The sequence below is a fragment of the Somniosus microcephalus genome, chromosome 30, assembly GCF_052327205.1.
Source record: "Somniosus microcephalus isolate GS21.2 chromosome 30, FLI_Smic_1.0, whole genome shotgun sequence".
Lineage (NCBI taxonomy): Eukaryota > Metazoa > Chordata > Chondrichthyes > Squaliformes > Somniosidae > Somniosus > Somniosus microcephalus.
The window spans coordinates 471,274-491,022 of NC_141016.1; the positions used below are offsets into that span (position 1 = coordinate 471,274).

The following is a 19,749-nucleotide window of genomic DNA, read 5'->3' on the forward strand; positions in this document are numbered from 1 at the left end:
TCTCGGTCTCTCTCGCTCTCGGTCTCTTTCGCTCTCGGGCTCGGGGTCTCTCGGTCTCTTTCGGTCACGGTCTCGGTGTCTCGGTCTCTTGGTCTCGGTCTCAGTCTCTCTCGGTGTCTCTCGGTCTCGGTCTCGATCTATCTCTCTTGGTGTTTCGGTCTCTCTCTCGCGCGCTCGTTCTCTCTCTCGCTCTCGTTTTCTCTCTCAGTCTCATATTCTCTCTCGCTTTCGTTTTCTCTCTCTCGCTCTCGTTTTCACTCTCACTCGTTCGCTCTCTCGCTCTCGTTCGCGCTCTTGCTCTTGTGCTCTCGCGGTCTGGTTCTCGCTCTCAGTCTCGCTCGCTCTCGCACTCGGTCTCGCTCGGTCGCTCTCTCGCGCTCGTTCTCTCTCTCGCGCTCGTTCTCTCTCTCGCTCTCGTTTTCTCTCGTTCTCGGTCTCGCTCTCGTTCGCGCTCTCCTTCGCTCTCTCGCGGTCTGACGCTTGCTCTCGGTCTCGCTCGCTCTCGTTCGCGCTCTCATTCGCGCTCTCGCTGTCGTTTGTGCTCTCGCTCTCTCGTTCTCATGCTCGCGCGGTCTGGCTCTCGCTCTCGGTCTCACTCGCTCTCGTCCGCTCTCGGTCTCGCTCTCGGTCTCGCTCTCGGTCTCGGTCTCTCTCGCTCTCGGTCTCTTTCGCTCTCGGTCTCTCTCGCTCTCGGTCTCTCTCGCTCTCGGTCGTTTTCGCTCTCGGCCTCTCTCGGTCTCGCTCGCGCTCTCAGTCTCGCTCGCGCTCTCGGGCTCTCTCGGTCTCGGGCTCTCTCGGTCTTGGGCTCTCTCGGTCTCAGGCTCTCTCGGTCTCGGGCTCTCTCGCTCTCGTCCTCTCTCGCTCTCGTCCTCTCTCGCTCTCGTCCTCTCTCGCTCTCGGTCTCTTTCTCTCTCGCACTCGGTCTCGTCCTCTCTCGCTCTCGGTCTCGTCCTCTCTCGCTCTCCGTCTCGTCCTCTCTCGGTCTCGTTCTCTCTTGGTCTCAGGCTCGGTCTCTCTCTCGGTCTCAGTCTCAGTCTCTCTCGTTCTCTCGGTCTCTTGCTCGCTCTCGGTCTCTCGCTCTCTCGGTCTCTCTCGCTCTCGGTCTCTCTCGGTCTCTCGGTCTCACTCTCGGTCTCTCGCTCTCTCTCGCTCTCGGTCGGTCTCGGTCCCTCGGCCTCGCGTGCTCGTTCTCTCTGTCTCGCGCGCTCGTTCTCTCTCTCGCACTCGTTCTCTCTCTCTCTCGTTTTCTCGCTCTCGTTTTCTCTCTCTCGCTCTCGTTTTCTCTCTCGCTCTCGTTGTCTCGCTCTCGTTTTCTCTCTCGCTCTCGTCTCGCTCTCGGTCTCGCTCTCGTTTGCTCTCTCGTTCGCTCTCTTGCTGTCGTTTGCTCTCTCGCTCTCGTTCGCGCTCTCGTTCGCTCTCTCGCGGTCTCGTTCGCGGTCTCGCTCTCGCGGTCTGGTTCTCGCTCTCGGTCTCGCTTGCTCTCGGTCTCGCTCGCTCTCGTTCTCTCTCGGTCTTGGTCTCAGTCTCAGTCTCTCTCGGTCTCTCGCTCGCTCTCGGTCTCTCGCTCTCTCGGTCGCTCTCGGTCTCTCGCTCTCTCGGTCTCTCTCGCTCTCTCGGTCTCTCTCGCTCTCGGTCTCTCTCGCTCTCGGTCTCTCTCGCTCTCGGTCTCTCGGTCTCGCGCGCTTGTTCTCTCTCCGCTCGTTCTCTCTCTCGTTTTCTCGCTCTCGTTTTCTCTCGCTCTCGTTTTCTCTCTCGCTCTCGATGTCTCGCTCTCGGTCTCGCTCTCGTTTGCTCTGTCGTTTGCTCTCTTGCTCTCGTTTGCTCTGTCGTTTGCTCTCTTGCTCTCGTTCGCGCTCTCGTTTGCTCTCTCGCTCTCGTTCGCGCTCTCGTTTGCTCTCTCGCTCTCGTTCGCGCTCTCGTTCGCGTTCTCGTTCGCTCTCTCGCGGTCTCGTTCGCGGTCTCGCTCTCGCGGTCTGGTTCTCGCTCTCGGTCTCGCTCGCTCTCGCTCTCGGTCGCTCTCTCGCGCTCGTTCTCGCTCTCGTTTTCTCTTGCTCGCGTTTTCTCTCTTGCTCTCGCTCTCGCTCTCGTTCGCGCTCTCACTCTTGTTCGCTCTTGTTCGCTCTCGCTCTCGCTGTCTTTCGCGCTCTCGCTCTCATGCTCTCGCGGTCTGGCTCTCGGTCTCGCTCGCTCTCGTCCGGTCTCGGTCTCAGTCTCTCTCGCTCTCGGTCTCTCTCGCTCTCGGTCTCTCTCGCTCTCGGTCTCTCTCGCTCTCGGACTCTCTCGCTCTCGGTCTCTCTCGCTCTCGGTCTCTCTCGCTCTCGGACTCTCTCGCTCTCGGACTCTCTCGCTCTCGGACTCTCTCGCTCTCGGACTCTCTCGGACTCTCTCGGTCGCTCTCGGTCTCTCTCGGTCGCTCTCGGTCTCGGTCTCTCCCTCGGTCTCGGTCTCTCGCTCTCAGTCTCTCGCTCTCGCTCTCGGTCTCTCTCGCTCTCGTTCTCTCTCTCGGTCGGTCGCTCGCGCTCTGTCTCTCGCTTTCGGTCTCTCTCGCTCTCGTTCTCTCTCTCGGTCGCTCGTTCTCTCTCGCTCTCATTCTCTCTCGCTCTCGGCCTCTCTCGCTCTCGGTCTCTTTCGGTCTCTCTCCCTCTCGGTCTCTCTCGCTCTCGGTCTCTCTCGCTCTCGGTCTCTCTCTCGGTCTCGTTCTCTCTCCCTCTCGGTCTCTCGCTCTCGGTCTCTCTGTCTCGTTCTCTCTCGCTCTCGTTCTTGGTGTCTCGGCCTCGTGCTCTCGGTCTCGGTCTCTCGTTGTCTCGGTCTCGGTCTATCGTTCTCGGTCTCGGTCGCTCTCGGTCTCGGTCTCTCTCGCTCTCGGGCTCTCTGTCTCGTTCTCTCTCGCTCTCGTTCTTGGTGTCTCGGCCTCGTGGTCTCGGTCTCTCGGTCTATCGGTCTCGGTCTCGGTCTATCGGTCTCGGTCTCTCTCGCTCTCGGTCTCTCGGTCCCTCTCTCTCGGTCGCTCTCGCTCTCGGTCGCTCTCTCGCTCTCGCTCTCGCTCTCGGTCTCGCTCTCGCTCTCGGTCTCTCTCTCGCTCTCGGTCTCTCTCTCGCTCTCGGTCTCTCTCTCGGTCTCTCTCGCTCTCGGTCTCTCTCGCTCTCGGTCGCTCTCGGTCTCGCTCGCTCTCGGTCTCGCTCGCTCTCGGTCTCGCTCGCTCTCGGTCTCTCTCGCTCTCGGTCTCGCTCGCTCTCGGTCTCTCTCGCTCTCGGTCTCTCTCGCTCTCGGTCTCGCTCGCTCTCGGTCTCGGTCGCTTTCGGTCTCGTTCTCTCTCGCTCTCGGTCTCTCGCTCTTAGTCTCGGTCTCTCTCGGTCTCGGTCTCTGTCGCTCTCGGGCTCTCTCGTTCTCGGGCTCTCTCGCTCTCGGTCTCTCTCGCTCTCGGGCTCTCTCGCTCTCGGGCTCTCTCGCTCTCGTGCTCTCTCGCTATCGGACTCTCTCGCTCTCGGACTCTCTCGCTCTCGGACTCTCTCGCTCTCGGACTCTCTCGCTCTCGGACTCGGTCTCTCTCGCTCTCGGTCTCTCTCGCTCTCGGTCTCTCTCGCTCTCGGTCTCGCTCGCTCTCGGTCTCGGTCGCTTTCGGTCTCGTTCTCTCTCGCTCTCGGTCTCTCGCTCTTAGTCTCGGTCTCTCTCGGTCTCAGTCTCTGTCGCTCTCGGGCTCTCTCGTTCTCGGGCTCTCGCTCTCGGGCTCTCTCGCTCTCGGGCTCTCTCGCTCTCGGTCTCTCTCGCTCTCGGTCTCTCTCGCTCTCGGGCTCTCTCGTTCTCGGGCTCGGGTCCCTCGCTCTCGGTCTCTCTCGCGGTCTCGTTCGCGGTCTCGCTCTCGCGGTCTGGTTCTCGCTCTCGGTCTCGCTCGCTCTCGGTCTCTCGCTCTCTCGGTCGCTCTCGGTCTCTCGCTCTCTCGGTCTCTCTCGCTCTCTCGGTCTCTCTCGCTCTCGGTCTCTCTCGCTCTCGGTCTCGCTCGCTCTCGGTCTCTCTCGCTCTCGGTCTCTCTCGCTCTCGGTCTCTCGGTCTCGCGCGCTTGTTCTCTCTCCGCTCGTTCTCTCTCTCGTTTTCTCGCTCTCGTTTTCTCTCGCTCTCGTTTTCTCTCTCGCTCTCGTTGTCTCGCTCTCGTTTGCTCTGTCGTTCGCTCTCTTGCTCTCGTTTGCTCTGTCGTTTGCTCTCTTGCTCTCGTTCGCGCTCTCGTTTGCTCTCTCGCTCTCGTTCGCGCTCTCGTTTGCTCTCTCGCTCTCGTTCGCGCTCTCGTTCGCGTTCTCGTTCGCTCTCTCGCGGTCTCGTTCGCGGTCTCGCTCTCGCGGTCTGGTTCTCGCTCTCGGTCTCGCTCGCTCTCGCTCTCGGTCGCTCTCTCGCGCTCGTTCTCGCTCTCGTTTTCTCTTGCTCGCGTTTTCTCTCTTGCTCTCGCTCTCCCTCTCGCTCTCACTCTTGTTCGCTCTTGTTCGCTCTCGCTCTCGCTCTCATGCTCTCGCGGTCTGGCTCTCGGTCTCGCTCGCTCTCGTCCGGTCTCGGTCTCAGTCTCTCTCGCTCTCGGTCTCTCTCGCACTCGGTCTCTCTCGCTCTCGGTCTCTCTCGCTCTCGGTCTCTCTCGCTCTCGGACTCTCTCGCTCTCGGTCTCTCTCGCTCTCGGTCTCTCTCGCTCTCGGACTCTCGCTCTCGGACTCTCTCGCTCTCGGACTCTCTCGCTCTCGGACTCTCTCGGACTCTCTCGGTCGCTCTCGGTCTCTCTCGGTCTCGGTCTCGGTCTCTCCCTCGGTCTCGGTCTCTCGCTCTCAGTCTCTCGCTCTCGGTCTCGTTCTCTCTCGCTCTCGTTCTCGCTCTCGGTCGCTCGCGCTCGGTCTCTCGCTCTCGGTCTCTCTCGCTCTCGTTCTCTCTCTCGGTCGCTCGCGCTCGGTCTCTCGCTTTCGGTCTCTCTCGCTCTCGTTCTCTCTCTCGGTCGCTCGTTCTCTCTCGCTCTCATTCTCTCTCGCTCTCGGCCTCTCTCGCTCTCGGTCTCTTTCGGTCTCTCTCCCTCTCGGTCTCTCTCGCTCTCGGTCTCTCTCGCTCTCGGTCTCTCTCGCTCTCGGTCTCTCTCGCTCTCGGTCTCTCTCGCTCTCGGTCTCTCTCGCTCTCGGTCTCGTTCTCTCTCCCTCTCGGTCTCTCGCTCTCGGTCTCTCTGTCTCGTTCTCTCTCGCTCTCGTTCTTGGTGTCTCGGCCTCGTGCTCTCGGTCTCGGTCTCTCGTTGTCTCGGTCTCGGTCTATCGGTCTCGGTCTCGGTCGCTCTCGGTCTCGGTCTCTCTCGCTCTCGGGCTCTCTGTCTCGTTCTCTCTCGCTCTCGTTCTTGGTGTCTCGGCCTCGTGGTCTCGGTCTCTCGGTCTATGTCTCGGTCTATCGGTCTCGGTCTCTCTCGCTCTCGGCCTCTCTCGCTCTCGGTCTCTCGGTCCCTCTCTCTCGGTCGCTCTCGCTCTCGGTCGCTCTCTCGCTCTCGCTCTCGGTCTCGCTCTCGCTCTCGGTCTCTCTCTCGCTCTCGGTCTCTCTCTTGCTCTCGGTCTCTCTCGCTCTCGGTCTCTCTCGCTCTCGGTCGCTCTCGGTCTCGCTCGCTCTCGGTCTCGCTCGCTCTCGGTCTCGCTCGCTCTCGGTCTCGGTCGCTTTCGGTCTCGTTCTCTCTCGCTCTCGGTCTCTCGCTCTTAGTCTCGGTCTCTCTCGGTCTCGGTCTCTGTCGCTCTCGGGCTCTCTCGTTCTCGGGCTCTCTCGCTCTCGGTCTCTCTCGCTCTCGGTCTCTCTCGCTCTCGGGCTCTCTCGCTCTCGGACTCTCTCGCTCTCGGACTCTCTCGCTCTCGGACTCTCTCGCTCTCGGACTCTCTCGCTCTCGGACTCTCGCTCTCGGACTCTCTCGCTCTCGGACTCTCTCGCTCTCGGTCTCTCTCGCTCTCGGTCTCTCTCGCTCTCGCTCGCTCTCGGTCTCGCTCGCTCTCGGTCTCGCTCGCTCTCGGTCTCGTTCTCTCTCGCTCTCGGTCTCTCGCTCTTAGTCTCGGTCTCTCTCGGTCTCGGTCTCTGTCGCTCTCGGGCTCTCTCGTTCTCGGGCTCTCGCTCTCGGGCTCTCTCGCTCTCGGTCTCTCTCGCTCTCGGGCTCTCTCGTTCTCGGGCTCGGGTCCCTCGCTCTCGGTCTCTCTCGCTCTCGGTCGGTCTCGGTCCCTCGGCCTCGCGCGCTCGTTCTCTCTGTCTCGCGCGCTCGTTCTCTCTCTCGCACTCGTTCTCTCTCTCTCTCGTTTTCTCGCTCTCGTTTTCTCGCTCTCGTTTTCTCTCTCTCGCTCTCGTTTTCTCTCTCGCTCTCGTCTCGCTCTCGTTTTCTCTCTCGCTCTCGTCTCGCTCTCGGTCTCGCTCTCGTTTGCTCTCTCGTTCGCTCTCTTGCTGTCGTTTGCTCTCTCGCTCTCGTTCGCGCTCTCGTTCGCTCTCTCGCGGTCTCGTTCGCGGTCTCGCTCTCGCGGTCTGGTTCTCGCTCTCGGTCTCGCTCGCTCTCGGTCTCGTTCGCTCTCGGTCTCGTTCTCTCTCTGTCTTGGTCTCAGTCTCAGTCTCTCTCGGTCTCTCGCTCTCTCGGTCTCTCTCGCTCTCGGTCTCTCTCGCTCTCGGTCTCTCGGTCTCGCGCGCTTGTTCTCTCTCCGCTCGTTCTCTCTCTCGTTTTCTCGCTCTCGTTTTCTCTCGCTCTCGTTTTCTCTCTCGCTCTCGTTGTCTCGCTCTCGGTCTCGCTCTCGTTTGCTCTGTCGTTCGCTCTCTTGCTCTCGTTTGCTCTGTCGTTTGCTCTCTTGCTCTCGTTCGCGCTCTCGTTTGCTCTCTCGCTCTCGTTCGCGCTCTCGTTCGCGTTCTCGTTCGCTCTCTCGCGGTCTCGTTCGCGCTCTTGCTCTCGCGGTCTGGTTCTCGGTTTCGGTCTCGCTCGCTCTCGCTCTCGGTCGCTCTCTCGCGCTCGTTCTCGCTCTCGTTTTCTCTTGCTCGCGTTTTCTCTCTTGCTCTCGCTCTCGTTCGCGCACTCGTGCTCTTGCGGTCTGGCTCTCGTTCTCGCTCTCACTCTTGTTCGCTCTCGCTCTCGCTGTCGTTCGCGCTCTCGCTCTCATGCTCTCGCGGTCTGGCTCTCGGTCTCGCTCGCTCTCGTCCGGTCTCGGTCTCAGTCTCTCCCGCTCTCGGTCTCTCTCGCACTCGGTCTCTCTCGCACTCGGTCTCTCTCGCTCTCGGTCTCTCTCGCTCTCGGTCTCTCTCGCTCTCGGACTCTCTCGCTCTCGGTCTCTCTCGCTCTCGGTCTCTCTCGCACTCGGTCTCTCTCGCTCTCAGTCTCTCTCGCTCTCGGACTCTCTCGCTCTCGGACTCTCTCGCTCTCGGACTCTCTAGCTCTCGGACTCTCTCGGTCGCTCTCGGTCTCTCTCGGTCTCCGTCTCGGTCTCTCCCTCGGTCTCGGTCTCTCGCTCTCGGTCTCTCGCTCTCTGTCTCGTTCTCTCTCGCTCTCGTTCTCGCTCTCGGTCGCTCGCGCTCGGTCTCTCGCTCTCGGTCTCTCTCGCTCTCGTTCTCTCTCTCGGTCGGTCGCTCGCGCTCGGTCTCTCGCTTTCGGTCTCTCTCGCTCTCGTTCTCTCTCGCTCTCGTTCTCTCTCTCGGTCGCTCGTTCTCTCTCGCTCTCGTTCTCTCTCGCTCTCGGCCTCTCTTGCTCTCGGTCTCTTTCGGTCTCTCTCGCTCTCGGTCTCTCTCTCAGTCTCGTTCTCTATCCCTCTCGGTCTCTCGCTCTCGGTCTCTCTGTCTCGTTCTCTCTCGCTCTCGTTCTTGGTGTCTCGGCCTCGTGCTCTCGGTCTCGGTCTCTCGTTGTCTCGGTCTCGGTCTATCGGTCTCGGTCTCGGTCGCTCTCGGTCTCGGTCTCTCTCGCTCTCGGGCTCTCGGTCTCGTTCTCTCTCGCTCTCGTTCTTGGTGTCTCGGCCTCGTGGTCTCGGTCTCTCGGTCTATCAGTCTCGGTCTCTCTCGCTCTCGGCCTCTCTCGCTCTCGGTCTCTCGGTCCCTCTCTCTCGGTCGCTCTCTCGCTCTCGCTCTCGCTCTCGGTCTCTCTCTCGCAATCGCTCTCGGTCTCTCTCTCGCTCTCGGTCTCTCTCTCGCTCTCGGTCTCTCTCTCTCTCGGTCTCTCTCGCTCTCGGCCTCTCTCGCTCTCGGTCTCTTGGTCGCGCTCTCTCGGTCGCCCTCGGTCGCTGTTGCTCTCGCTCTCGGTCGCTCTCTCGCTCTCGGTCGCTCTCTCGCTCTCGGTCTCTCTCTCGCTCTCGGTCTCTCTCTCGCTCTCGGTCTCTCTCTCGCTCTCGGTCTCTCTCTCTCGGTCTCTCTCGCTCTCGGTCTCTCGCTCTCTCTGTCTCGTTCTCTCTCGCTCTCGTTCTTGGTGTCTCGGCCTCGGTCTATCGGTCTCGGTCTATCGGTCTCGGTCTCTCTCGGTCTCCGTCTCTCTCGGTCGCTCTCGGCCTCTCTCGCTCTTGGGCTCTCGGTCTCGTTCTCTCTCGCTCTCGGTGTCTCGGCCTCGTGGTCTCGGTCTCTCGTTCTCTCGGTCTCGGTCTCGGTCTCGATCTCTCTCGGTCGCTCTCGGACTATCTCGGTCTCGGTCTTGCTCTCGGTCGCTCTCGCTCTCGCTCTCGGTCTCGCTCACTCTCGGTCTCGCTCGCTCACGGTCTCTCGGTCTCTCTCGGTCTCTCGCTCTCGGTCTCTCGCTCTTGGTCTCGCTCTCAGGCTCTCGGTCTCGTTCTCTCTCTCGGTCTCGTTCTCTCTCGGTCTTGGTCTCGGTCTCAGTCTCTCGGTCTCTCGCTCGCTCTCGGTCTCTCGCTCTCTCGGTCGCTCTCGGTCTCTCTCGCTCTCTCGGTCACTCTCGCTCTCGGTCTCTCTTGCTCTCGGTCTCTCTCGCTCTCGGTCTCTCGGTCTCGCGCGCTTGTTCTCTCTCCGCTCGTTCTCTCTCTCGTTTTCTCGCTCTCGTTTTCTCTCGCTCTCGTTTTCTGTCTCGCTCTCGTTGTCTCGCTCTCGGTCTCGCTCTCGTTTGCTCTATCGTTCGCTCTCTTGCTCTCGTTTGCTCTATCGTTCGCTCTCTTGCTCTCGTTTGCTCTGTCGTTTGCTCTCTTGCTCTCGTTCGCGCTCTCGTTTGCTCTCTCGCTCTCGTTCGCGCTCTCGTTTGCTCTCTCGCTCTCATTCGCGCTCTCGTTCGCTCTCTCGTTCTCGTTCGCTCTCTCGCGGTCTCGTTCGCGGTCTCGCTCTCGCGGTCTGGTTCTCGCTCTCGGTCTCGCTCGCTCTCGCTCTCGGTCGCTCTCTCGCGCTCGTTCTCGCTCTCGTTTTCTCTTGCTCGCGTTTTCTCTCTTGCTCTCGCTCTTGCTCTCGCTCTCGTTCGCGCTCTCGTGCTCTCGCGGTCTGGCTCTCGTTCGCGCTCTCGCTCTTGTTCGCTCTCGCTCTCGCTGTCGTTCGCGCTCTCGCGCTCTCGCTCTCATGCTCTCGCGGTCTGGCTCTCGGTCTCGCTCGCTCTCGTCCGGTCTCGGTCTCAGTCTCTCTCGCTCTCGGTCTCTCTCGCACTCGGTCTCTCTCGCTCTCGGTCTCTCTCGCTCTCGGTCTCTCTCGCTCTCGGACTCTCTCGCTCTCGGACTCTCTCGCTCTCGGACTCTCTCGCTCTCGGTCTCTCTCGCACTCGGTCTCTCTCGCTCTCGGTCTCTCTCGCTCTCGGTCTCTCTCGCTCTCGGTCTCTCTCGCTCTCGGACTCTCTCGCTCTCGGACTCTCTCGCTCTCGGACTCTCTCGCTCTCGGACTCTCTCGCTCTCGGACTCTCACTCTCGGACTCTCTCGGTCGCTCTCGGTCGCTCTCGGTCTCGGTCTCGGTCTCTCGCTCTCGGTCTCGTTCTCTCTCGCTCTCGTTCTCGCTCGCTCGCGCTCGGTCTCTCGCTCTCGTTCTCTCTCTCGGTCGGTCGCTCGCACTCGGTCTCTCGCTCTCGGTCTCTCTCGCTCTCGTTCTCTCTCTCGGTCGCTTGTTCTCTCTCGCTCTCGTTCTCTCTCGCTCTCGGTCTCTTTCGGTCTCTCTCGCTCTCGGTCTCTCTCGCTCTCGGTCTCTCTCGCTCTCGGTCTCTCTCTCGGTCGCTCTCAGTCTCGTTCTCTCTCCCTCTCGGTCTCTCGCTCTCGGTCTCTCTGTCTCGTTCTCTCTCGCTCTCGTTGCCTCGGTCTCGGTCTCTCGTTGTCTCGGTCTCGGTCTATCGGTCTCGGTCTCGTTCTCTCTCGGTCTCGTTCTTGGTGTCTCGGCCTCGTGGTCTCGGTCTATCGGTCTCGGTCTCTCTCGCTCTCGGCCTCTCTCGCTCTCGGTCTCTCGGTCCCTCTCTCTCGGTCACTCTCGCTCTCGGCCTCTCTCGCTCTCGGTCGCTCTCTCTCGGTCGCCCTCGGTCGCTGTCGCTCTAGCTCTCGGTCGCTCTCTCGCTCTCGGTCTCTCTCTCGCTCTCGGTCGCTCTCTCGCTCTCGGTCTCTCTCTCGCTCTCGGTCTCTCTCTCGCTCTCGGTCTCTCTCTCGCTCTCGGTCTCTCTCTCGCTCTCGGTCTCTCTCTCGCTCTCGGTCTCTCTCTCTCTCTCGGTCTCTCTCGCTCTCGTTCGCTCTCGCTCTCGTTCTTGGTGCCTCGGCCTCGTGCTCTCGGTCTATCGGTCTCGGTCTCTCTCGGTCTCGGTCTCTCTCGGTCACTCTCGGCCTCTCTCGCTTTTGGGCTCTCGGTCTCGTTCTCTCTCGCTCTCGTTCTTGGTGTCTCGGCCTCGTGGTCTCGGTCTCTCGTTCTCTCGGTCTCGGTCTCGATCTCTCTCGGTCGCTCTCGGACTATCTCGCTCTCGGTCTCGGTCTTGCTCTCGGTCGCTCTCGCTCTCGGTCTCGCTCGCTCACGGTCTCACTCTCGGTCTCTCTCGGTCTCTTGCTCTTGGTCTCGCTCTCAGGCTCTCGGTCTCGTTCACTCTCTCTCTCGGTCTCTCTCGCTCTCGTTCTCTCTCTCGGTCTCTCGCTATCGTTCTCTCTCTCTCTCTCTCTCTCGGTCTCTCGTTCTCATTCTCTCTCGCTCTCGGACTCTCTCGCTCTCGGACTCTCTCGCTCTCGGACTCTCTCGCTCTCGGACTCTCTCGGTCGCTCTCGGTCGCTCTCGGTCTCTCTCGGTCTCTCGCGCTCGGTCTCTCGCTCTCGGTCTCTCTCGCTCTCGTTCTCTCTCTCGGTCGGTCGCTCGCACTCGGTCTCTCGCTCTCGGTCTCTCTCGCTCTCGTTCTCTCTCTCGGTCGCTCGGTCTCTCGCTCTCGTTCTCTCTCGCTCTCGTTCTCTCTCGCTCTCGGCCTCTCTCGCTCTCGGTCTCTTTCGGTCTCTCTCGCTCTCGGTCTCTCTCTCGGTCGGTCGCTCGCGCTCGGTCTCTCGCTCTCGGTCTCTCTCGCTCTCGTTCTCTCTCTCGGTCGCTTGGTCTCTCGCTCTCGTTCTCTCTCGCTCTCTCTCGCTCTCGGTCTCTCTCGCTCTCGGTCTCTCTCGCTCTCGGTCGCTCTCGGTCTCGTTCTCTCTCTCTCTCGGTCTCTCGCTCTCGGTCTCTCTGTCTCGTTCTCTCTCGCTCTCGTTCTTGGTGTCTCGGCCTCGTGCTCTCGGTCTCTCGGTCTCTCGTTCTCTCGGTCTCGGTCTCGGTCGCTCTCGGTCTCGGTCTCTCTCGCTCTCGGGCTCTCGGTCTCGTTCTCTCTCGCTCTCGTTCTTGGTGTCTCGGCCTCGTGGTCTCGGTCTCGGTCTATTGGTCTCGGTCTCGGTCTCTCTCGCTCTCGGTCTCGGTCTCTCTCGCTCTCGGCCTCTCTCGCTCTCGGTCTCTCGGTCCCTCTCTCTCGGTCGCTCTCGGTCGCTGTCGCTCTCGGTCTCTCTCTCGCTCTCGGTCTCTCTCTCGCTCTAGGTCTCTCTCTCGCTCTCGGTCTCTCTCTCGCTCTCGGTCTCTCTCGCTCTCGGCCTCTCTCGCTCTCGGTCTCTCGGTCGCTCTCTCTCGGTCGCCCTCGGTCGCTCTCGCTCTCGGTCTCTCTCTCGCTCTCGTTCTCTCTCGCTCTCGGTCTCTCGCTCTCGGTCTCTCTGTCTCGTTCTCTCTCGCTCTCGTTCTTGGTGTCTCGGTCTCGGCCTCGTGCTCTCGGTCTATCGGTCTCGGTCTATCGGTCTCGGTCTCTCTCGGTCTCGGTCGCTCTCGGCCTCTCTCGCTCTTGGGCTCTCGGTCTCGTTCTCTCTCGCTCTCGTTCTTGGTGTCTCGGCCTCGTGGTCTCGGTCTCTCATTCTCTCGGTCTCGGTCTATCGGTCTCGGTCTCGATCTCTCTCGGTCGCTCTCGCTCTCGGACTCTCTCGCTCTCGGTCTCGGTCTTGCTCTCGGTCGCTCTCGCTCTCGGTCTCGCTCACTCTAGGTCTCGCTCGCTCACGGTCTCTCTCTCGGTCTCGGTCTCTCGCTCTTGGTCTCGCTCTCAGGCTCTCGGTCTCGTTCTCTCTCTCTCTCGTTCTCTCTCTCTCTCGGTCTCTCTCGCTCTCGTTCTCTCTCTCTCTTGGTCTCTCGCTCTCGTTCTCTCTCGCTCTCAGTCTCTCGCTATCGTTCTCTCTCTCTCTCTCGCTCTCGTTCTCTCTCGCTCTCGTTCTCTCTCGCTCTCGTTCTCTCTCGCTCTCGTTCTCTCTCGTTCGCTCTCGCTCTCGTTCGCTCTCGCTCTCGTTCTCTCTCGCTGTCTCTCGCTCTCTCGGTCTCGGTCTCGGTCTCTCTCGGTCTCGGTCTCTCTCTCGGTCTCTCTCTTGTTCTCAGTCGCTCTCGCTCTCCGTCTCTCTCTCGTTCTCTCGGTCTCTCTCTCGCTCTCGGTCTCGGTCTCTCTCGCGCTCTCGGTCTCGCACTCTCGCTCTCGGTCTTGTTCCCGGTCGCTCTCGGTCTCGTTCTCTCTCGGTCTCTCGTGCTCTCGGTCTCGCACTCTCGCTCTCGGTCTCGCTCTTGGTCTCGCTCTCGGTCTCGCTCGGTCTCTCTCGCTCTCGGTCTCTCTCGCTCTCGGTCTCTCTCGGTCTCGCACTCTCGCTCTCGGTCTCGCGCTCTCGCTCTCGGTCTCGCGCTCTCGCTCTCGGTCTCGCGCTCTCGCTCTCGGTCTCTCGCTCTCGGTCTCGCACTCTCGGTCTCGCTCGCTCTCGGTCTCGCTCGCTCTCGGTCTCTCGCGCGCTCGTTCTCTCTCTCGCGCTCGTTCTCTCTCTCTCGTTTTCTCGCTCTCGTTTTCTCTCTCTCGCTCTCATTTTCTCTCTCGCTCTTATTGTCTTGCTCTCGGCCTCGCTCTCGTTTGCTCTCGTTTGCTCTCTCGTTTGCTCTCTCGCTCTCGTTCGCGCTCTCGTTTGCTGTCTCGCTCTCGTTCGCGCTCTCGTTCGCTCTCTCACGGTCTCGTTCGTGCTATCGCTCTCGCGGTCTGGTTCTCGCGCTCGCTCTCGGTCGCTCTCGCGCTCGTTCTCGTTCTCGTTTTCTCTTGCTCGCGTTTTCTCTCTCTCGCTGTCTTGCTCTTGGTCTCGCTCTCTCGCTCTCGTTCGCGCTCTCGTGCTCTCGCGGTCTGGCTCTCGCTCTCGTGCACTCGCTCTCGTGCACTCGCTCTCGGTCGCTCTCGCTCTCGTTCGCGCTCTCGTTTGCTCTCGCTCTTGTTCGCTCTCGCGGTCTCGTTCTTGCTCTCGCTCTCTCGGTCTCTCTCGGTCTCGCTCTCGGTCGCTCTCTCGCACTCGTTCTCGCTCTCATTTTCTCTTGCTCGCGTTTTCGCTCTCGTTCGCGCTCTTGTTCGCGCTCTCGTGCTCTCGCGGTCTGACTCTCGCTCTCGTGCACTCGCTCTCGGTCGCTCTCTTGCTCTCGTTCGCGCTCTCGTTCGCTCTCTCGTTCGCTGTCTCGTTCGCGCTATCACTCTTCGCTCTCGCTCTTGTTCGCTCTCGCTCTCGCTGTCGTTCGTGCTCTCGCTCTCTCGCTCTCATGCTCTCGCGGTCTGGCTCTCGCTCTCGGTCTCTCTCGCACTCGGTCTCTCTCGCACTCGGTCTCTCTCGCACTCGGTCTCTCTCGCACTCGATCTCTCTCGCTCTCGGTCTCTCTCTCGCTCGGTCTCGCTCTCGGTCTCGGTCTTGCTCTCGGACTCTCTCGCTCTCGGACTCTCTCGCTCTCGGACTCTCTCGCTCTCGGTCTCTCTCGGTCTCGGTCTCGCTCGCTCTCGGTCTCTCTCGCTCTCGGTCTCTCTCGGACTCTCTCGCTCTCGGACTCTCTCGCTCTCGGTCTCTCTCGCTCTCGGTCTCGGTCTCGCTCTCTGTCTCTCTCGCTCTCGGACTCTCTCGCTCTCGGACTCTCTCGCTCTCGGACTCTCTCGCTCGCGGACTCTCGCTCGCGGACTCTCTCGCTCTCGGACTCTCTCGCTCTCGGACTCTTTCGCTCTCGGACTCTCTCTCTCTCGGTCTCTCGCTCTCGGTCTCTCTCGCTCTCGGACTCTCTCGCTCTCGGTCTCGGTCTCGCTCTCTGTCTCTCTCGCTCTCGGACTCTCTCGCTCTCGGACTCTCTCGCTTTCGGACTCTCTCGCTCTCGGACTCTCTCGCTCGCGGACTCTCTCGCTCGCGGACTCTCTCGCTCTCGGACTCTCTCGCTCTCGGACTCTCTCGCTCTCGGACTCTCGGTCTCTCGCTCTCTCAGTCTCTCGCTGTCGCTCTTTCGGTTGGTCTCTCGGTCTCTCGCTCTCCATCTCGTTCTCTCTCTCGCTCTCGTTCTCTCTCGCGCTCGGTCTCTCACTATCGTTCTCTCTCGGTGTCTCGTTCTCTCTCGGTCTCGTTCTCTGTCGGTCTCGTTCTCTCTCGGTCTCGTTCTCTCGGTCTCGGTCTCTCTCGCTCTCGGTCTCTCTCGCTCTCGGTCTATCTCGCTCTCGCTCTCGCTCGCTCTCGGTCTCGCTCTCGCTCTCGGTCTCGCTCTCGCTCTCGCTCTCTCGTTGTCTCTCGCTCTCTCGCTCTCACTCTCTCGTTGTCTCTCGCTCTCTCGCTCTCGCTCTCTCGTTGTCTCTCGCTCTCTCGCTCTCGCTCTCTCGTTGTCTCTCGCTCTCTCGCTCTCGCTCTCGGTCTCGCTCTTGTTCTCAGTCGCTCTCGCTCTCCGTCTCTCTCTCGCTCTCGCGCTCTCGGTCTCGCACTCTCGCTCTCGGTGTTGTTCTCGGTCGCCCTCGCTCTCCGTCTCGCTCTCTCGTTCTCTCGGTCTCTCTCTCGCTCTCGGTCTCGCACTCTCGCTCTCGGTCTTGTTCCCGGTCGCTCTCGGTCTTGGTCTCGCTCTCGTTCTCTCTCGGTCTCGCTCTCGTTCTCTCTCGGTCTCGCTCTCGGTCTCTCGCGCTCTCGGTCTCGCGCTCTCGATCTCGCGCTCTCGATCTCGCGCTCTCGGTCTCGCGCTCTCGGTCTCGCACTCTCGCTCTTGGTCTCGCTCTCGGTCTCGCTCTCGGTCTCGCTCGGTCTCTCTCGCTCTCGGTCTCTCTCGCTCTCGGTCTCTCTCGCTCTCGGTCTCTCTCGCTCTCGGTCTCGGTCTCTCGCACTCTCGGTCTCGCACTCTCGCTCTCGGTCTCGCACTCTCGCTCTCGGTCTTGTTCTCGGTCGCCCTCGCTCTTCGTCTCGCTCTCGTTCTCTCGGTCTCTCTCTCGCTCTCGGTCTCGGTCTCTCTCGCGCTCTCGGTCTCGCACTCTCGCTCTCGGTCTTGTTCCCGGTCGCGCTCGGTCTTGCTCTCGTTCTCTCTCGGTCTCGCTCTCGGTCTCTCGCGCTCTCGGTCTTGCACTCTCGCTCTCGGTCTCGGTCTCGCTCTTGGTCTCGCTCTCGGTCTCGCTCGGTCTCTCTCGCTCTCGGTCTCTCTCGCTCTCGGTCTCTCTCGCTCTCGGTCTCTCTCGCTCTCGGACTCTCTCGCTCTCGGACTCTCTCGCTCTCGGACTCTCTCGCTCTCGGACTCTCTCGCTCGCGGACTCTCTCGCTCGCGGACTCTCTCGCTCTCGGACTCTCTCGCTCTCGGACTCTCTCTCTCTCGGTCTCTCGCTCTCGGTCTCTCTCGCTCTTGGACTCTCTCGCTCTCGGTCTCGCTCTCTGTCTCTCTCGCTCTCTGTCTCTCTCGCTCTCGGACTCTCTCGCTCTCGGACTCTCTCGCTCTCGGACTCTCTCGCTCGCGGACTCTCTCGCTCGCGGACTCTCTCGCTCTCGGACTCTCTCGCTCTCGGACTCTCTCTCTCTCGGTCTCTCGCTCTCTCAGTCTCTCGCTGTCGCTCTTTCGGTTGGTCTCTCGGTCTCTCTCGCTCTCCATCTCGTTCTCTCTCTCGCTCTCGTTCTCTCTCGCGCTCGGTCTCTCGCTATCGTTCTCTCTCTCTCGGTGTCTCGTTCTCTCTCGGTCTCGTTCTCTCTCGGTCTCGTTCTCTCTCGGTCTCGTTCTCTCGGTCTCGGTCTCTCTCGCTCTCGGTCTCTCTCGCTCTCGGTCTATCTCGCTCTCGGTCTCTCTCGCTCTCGGTCTCTCTCGCTCGCTCTCGCTCTCGCTCTCTCGTTGTCTCTCGCTCTCTCGCTCTCGCTCTCTCGTTGTCTCTCGCTCTCTCGCTCTCGCTCACTCTCTCGCTCTCGCTCTCGGTCTCGCTCTCGCTCTCGGTCTCTCTCTTGTTCTCAGTCGCTCTCGCTCTCCGTCTCTCTCTCGCTCTCGCGCTCTCGGTCTCGCACTCTCGCTCTCCGTGTTGTTCTCGGTCGCCCTCGCTCTCCGTCTCGCTCTCTCGTTCTCTCGGTCTCTCTCTCGCTCTCGGTCTCGCACTCTCGCTCTCGGTCTTGTTCCCGGTCGCTCTCGGTCTTGGTCTCGCTCTCGTTCTCTCTCGGTCTCGCTCTCGGTCTCTCGCGCTCTCGGTCTCGCGCTCTCGGTCTCGCGCTCTCGGTCTCGCGCTCTCGGTCTCGCGCTCTCGGTCTCGCACTCTCGCTCTTGGTCTCGCTCTTGGTCTCGCTCTCGGTCTCGCTCGGTCTCTCTCGCTCTCGGTCTCTCTCGCTCTCGGTCTCTCTCGCTCTCGGTCGCTCTCGCTCTCGGTCTCTCTCGCTCTCGGTCTCTCTCGCTCTCGGTCTCCCTCGCTCTCGGTCTCGTTCTCTCTCGCTCTCGGTCTCGGTCTCTCGCACTCTCGGTCTCGCACTCTCGCTCTCTCGCTCTCGGTCTTGTTCTCGGTCGCCCTCGCTCTTCGTCTCGCTCTCGTTCTCTCGGTCTCTCTCTCGCTCTCGGTCTCGGTCTCTCTCGCGCTCTCGGTCTCGCACTCTCGCTCTCGGTCTTGTTCCCGGTCGCGCTCGGTCTTGCTCTCGTTCTCTCTCGGTCTCGCTCTCGGTCTCTCGCGCTCTCGGTCTTGCACTCTCGCTCTCGGTCTCGGTCTCGCTCTTGGTCTCGCTCTCGGTCTCGCTCGGTCTCTCTCGCTCTCGGTCTCTCTCGCTCTCGGTCTCTCTCGCTCTCGGTCTCTCTCGCTCTCGGACTCTCTCGCTCTCGGTCTCTCTCGCTCTCGGTTTCTCTCGCTCTCGGTCTCTCTCGCTCTCGGTCTCTCGCTCTCGGTCTCGGTCTCGTTTGCTCTCGGTCTCTCGCGCTCTCGGTCTCGCACTCTCGCTCTCGGTCTTGCACTCTCGCTCTCTGTCTCGCTCTCGGTCTCGCTCGCTCTCGGTCTCTCGCTCTCGGTCTCTCGCTCTCCGCGTGCTCGTTCTCTCTCTCGCGCTCGTTCTCTCTCTCGTTTTCTCGCTCTCGTTTTCTCTCTCGCGCTCTCGTTTTCTCTCTCTCGCTCTCATTTTCTCTCTCGCTCTCGTTGTCTCGCTCTCGTTTTCTCGCGCTCTCGTTCGCGCTCTCGTTCGCGCTCTCGTTCGCTCTCTCGCTCTCGTTCGCGCTCTCGTTCGCTCTCTCGCTCTCGTTCGCGCTCTCGTTTGCTCTCTCGCTCTCGTTCGCCGCTCTCGTTTGCTCTCTCGCTCTCGTTCGCGCTCTCGTTTGCTCTCTCGCTCTCGTTCGCGCTCTCGTTTGCTCTCTCGCTCTCGTTCGCGCTCTCGTTTGCTCTCTCGCTCTCGTTCGCGCTCTCGCGGTCTCGTTCGTGCTCTCGCTCTCGCGGTCTGGTTCTCGCGCGCTCGTTCTCGCTCTCGTTTTCTCTTGCTTGCGTTTTCCCGGTCTCGCTCTCTCGCTCTCGTTCGCTCTCTCGTTCGCGCTCTCGCGGTCTGGCTCTCGCTCTCGTGCACTCGCTCTCGGTCGCTCTCTCGCTCTCGTTCACGCTCTCATTTGCTCTCTCGCTCTTGTTCGCTCTCGCAGTCTCGTTCGTGCTCTCGCTCTCGCGGTCTGGTTCTCGCTCTCGGTCTCGCTCTCGGTCGCTCTCCTCGCACTCGTTCTCGCTCTCGTTTTCTCTTGCTCGCGTTTTCGCTCTCTTGCTCTCGCTCTCGTTCGCGCTCTCGTTCGCGCTCTCGTGCTCTCGCGGTCTCGCTCTCGTGCAAGCGCTCTCGTTCGCTCTCTCGTTCGCGCTATCACTCTTGTTCGCTCTCGCTCTCGCTGTCGTTCGCGCTCTCGCTCTCTCGCTCTCATGCTCTCGCGGTCTGGCTCTCGCTCTCGGTCTCGCTCGCTCTCGGTCTCTCTCGCACTCAGTCTCTCTCGCACTCGGTCCCTCTCGCACTCGGTCTCTCTCAGTCTCTCTCGCTCTCGGTCTCTCTCGCACTCGGTCTCTCTCGCGCTCTCGGACTCTCTCGCTCTCAGACTCGCTCTCTCTCGGACTCGCTCGCTCTCGGACTCGCTCGCTCTCGCCCTCGCTCTCGGACTCTGTCGCTCTCGGTCTCGCTCGGTCTCTCTCGCTCTCGGGCTGTCGCTCTTTCGGTCTCTCTCGGTCTCTCTGTTGCTCTCGGTCTCGTTCTCGTTCTCTCTCTCACTCGGTGTCTCGTTCTCTCTCGGTCTCGTTCTCTCTCGCTCTCGGGCTGTCGCTCTTTCGGTCTCTCTCGGTCTCTCTCGCTCTCGGTCTCGCTCTCGGTCGCTCTCTCACACTCGTTCTCTCTCTCGTTTTCTCTTGCTCTCGTTCGCGCTCTCGTGCTCTCGCGGCCTGGCTCTCGCTCTCGTGCAAGCTCTCTCGTTCGCGCTCTCGTTCGCGCTATCACTCTTGTTCGCTCTCGCTCTTGTTCGCTCTCGCTCTCGCTGTCGTTCGCGCTCTCGCTCTCTCGCTCTCATGCTCTCGCGGTCTGGCTCTCGCTCTCGGTCTCGCTCGCTCTCGGTCTCTCTCGCTCTCGGTCTCTCTCGCACTCGGTCTCTCTCGCACTCGGTCTCTCTCGCACTCGGTCTCTCTCGCTCTCGGTCTCTCTCGCACTCGGTCTCTCTCGCACTCGGTCTCTCTCGCTCTCGGACTCTCTCGCTCTCAGACTCGCTCTCTCTCGGACTCGCTCGCTCTCGGTCTCGCCCTCGCTCTCGGACTCTGTCGCTCTCGGTCTCGTTCTCTCTCTCGGTCGCTCGTGCTCGGTCTCTCGCTCTCGTTCTCTCTCGCTCTTTCGGTCTCTCTCGGTCTCTCTGTCGCTCTCAGTCTCGTTCTCGTTCTCTCTCTCACTCGGTGTCTCGTTCTCTCTCGGTCTCGTTCTCTCTCGCTCTCGGGCTGTCGCTCTTTCGGTCTCTCGGTCTCTCTCTCGCTCTCGGTCTCTCTCGCTCTCGGTCTCTCTCGCTCTCGGTCTCTCTCGCTCTCGGTCTATCGGTCTCGGTCTGTCGGTTTCGGTCTATCGGTCTCTCTCGGCCTCGTGGTC

The 19,749-nt window shown here is 61.4% G+C and overlaps 1 protein-coding gene and 1 pseudogene across 1 annotated transcript in view; one reads left to right on the plus strand and one right to left on the minus strand.

Moving 5' to 3' along the window:
* Positions 1 to 19,749, plus strand: part of LOC147097835 (transcription factor 7-like 2) — a 115,075-nt gene that overhangs the window by 44,863 nt on the left and 50,463 nt on the right. The gene's annotated exons all lie outside the window — the stretch shown is intronic.
* LOC147097836 (uncharacterized) overlaps positions 9,055 to 19,749 on the minus strand; it is a 12,732-nt pseudogene continuing 2,037 nt past the window's right edge.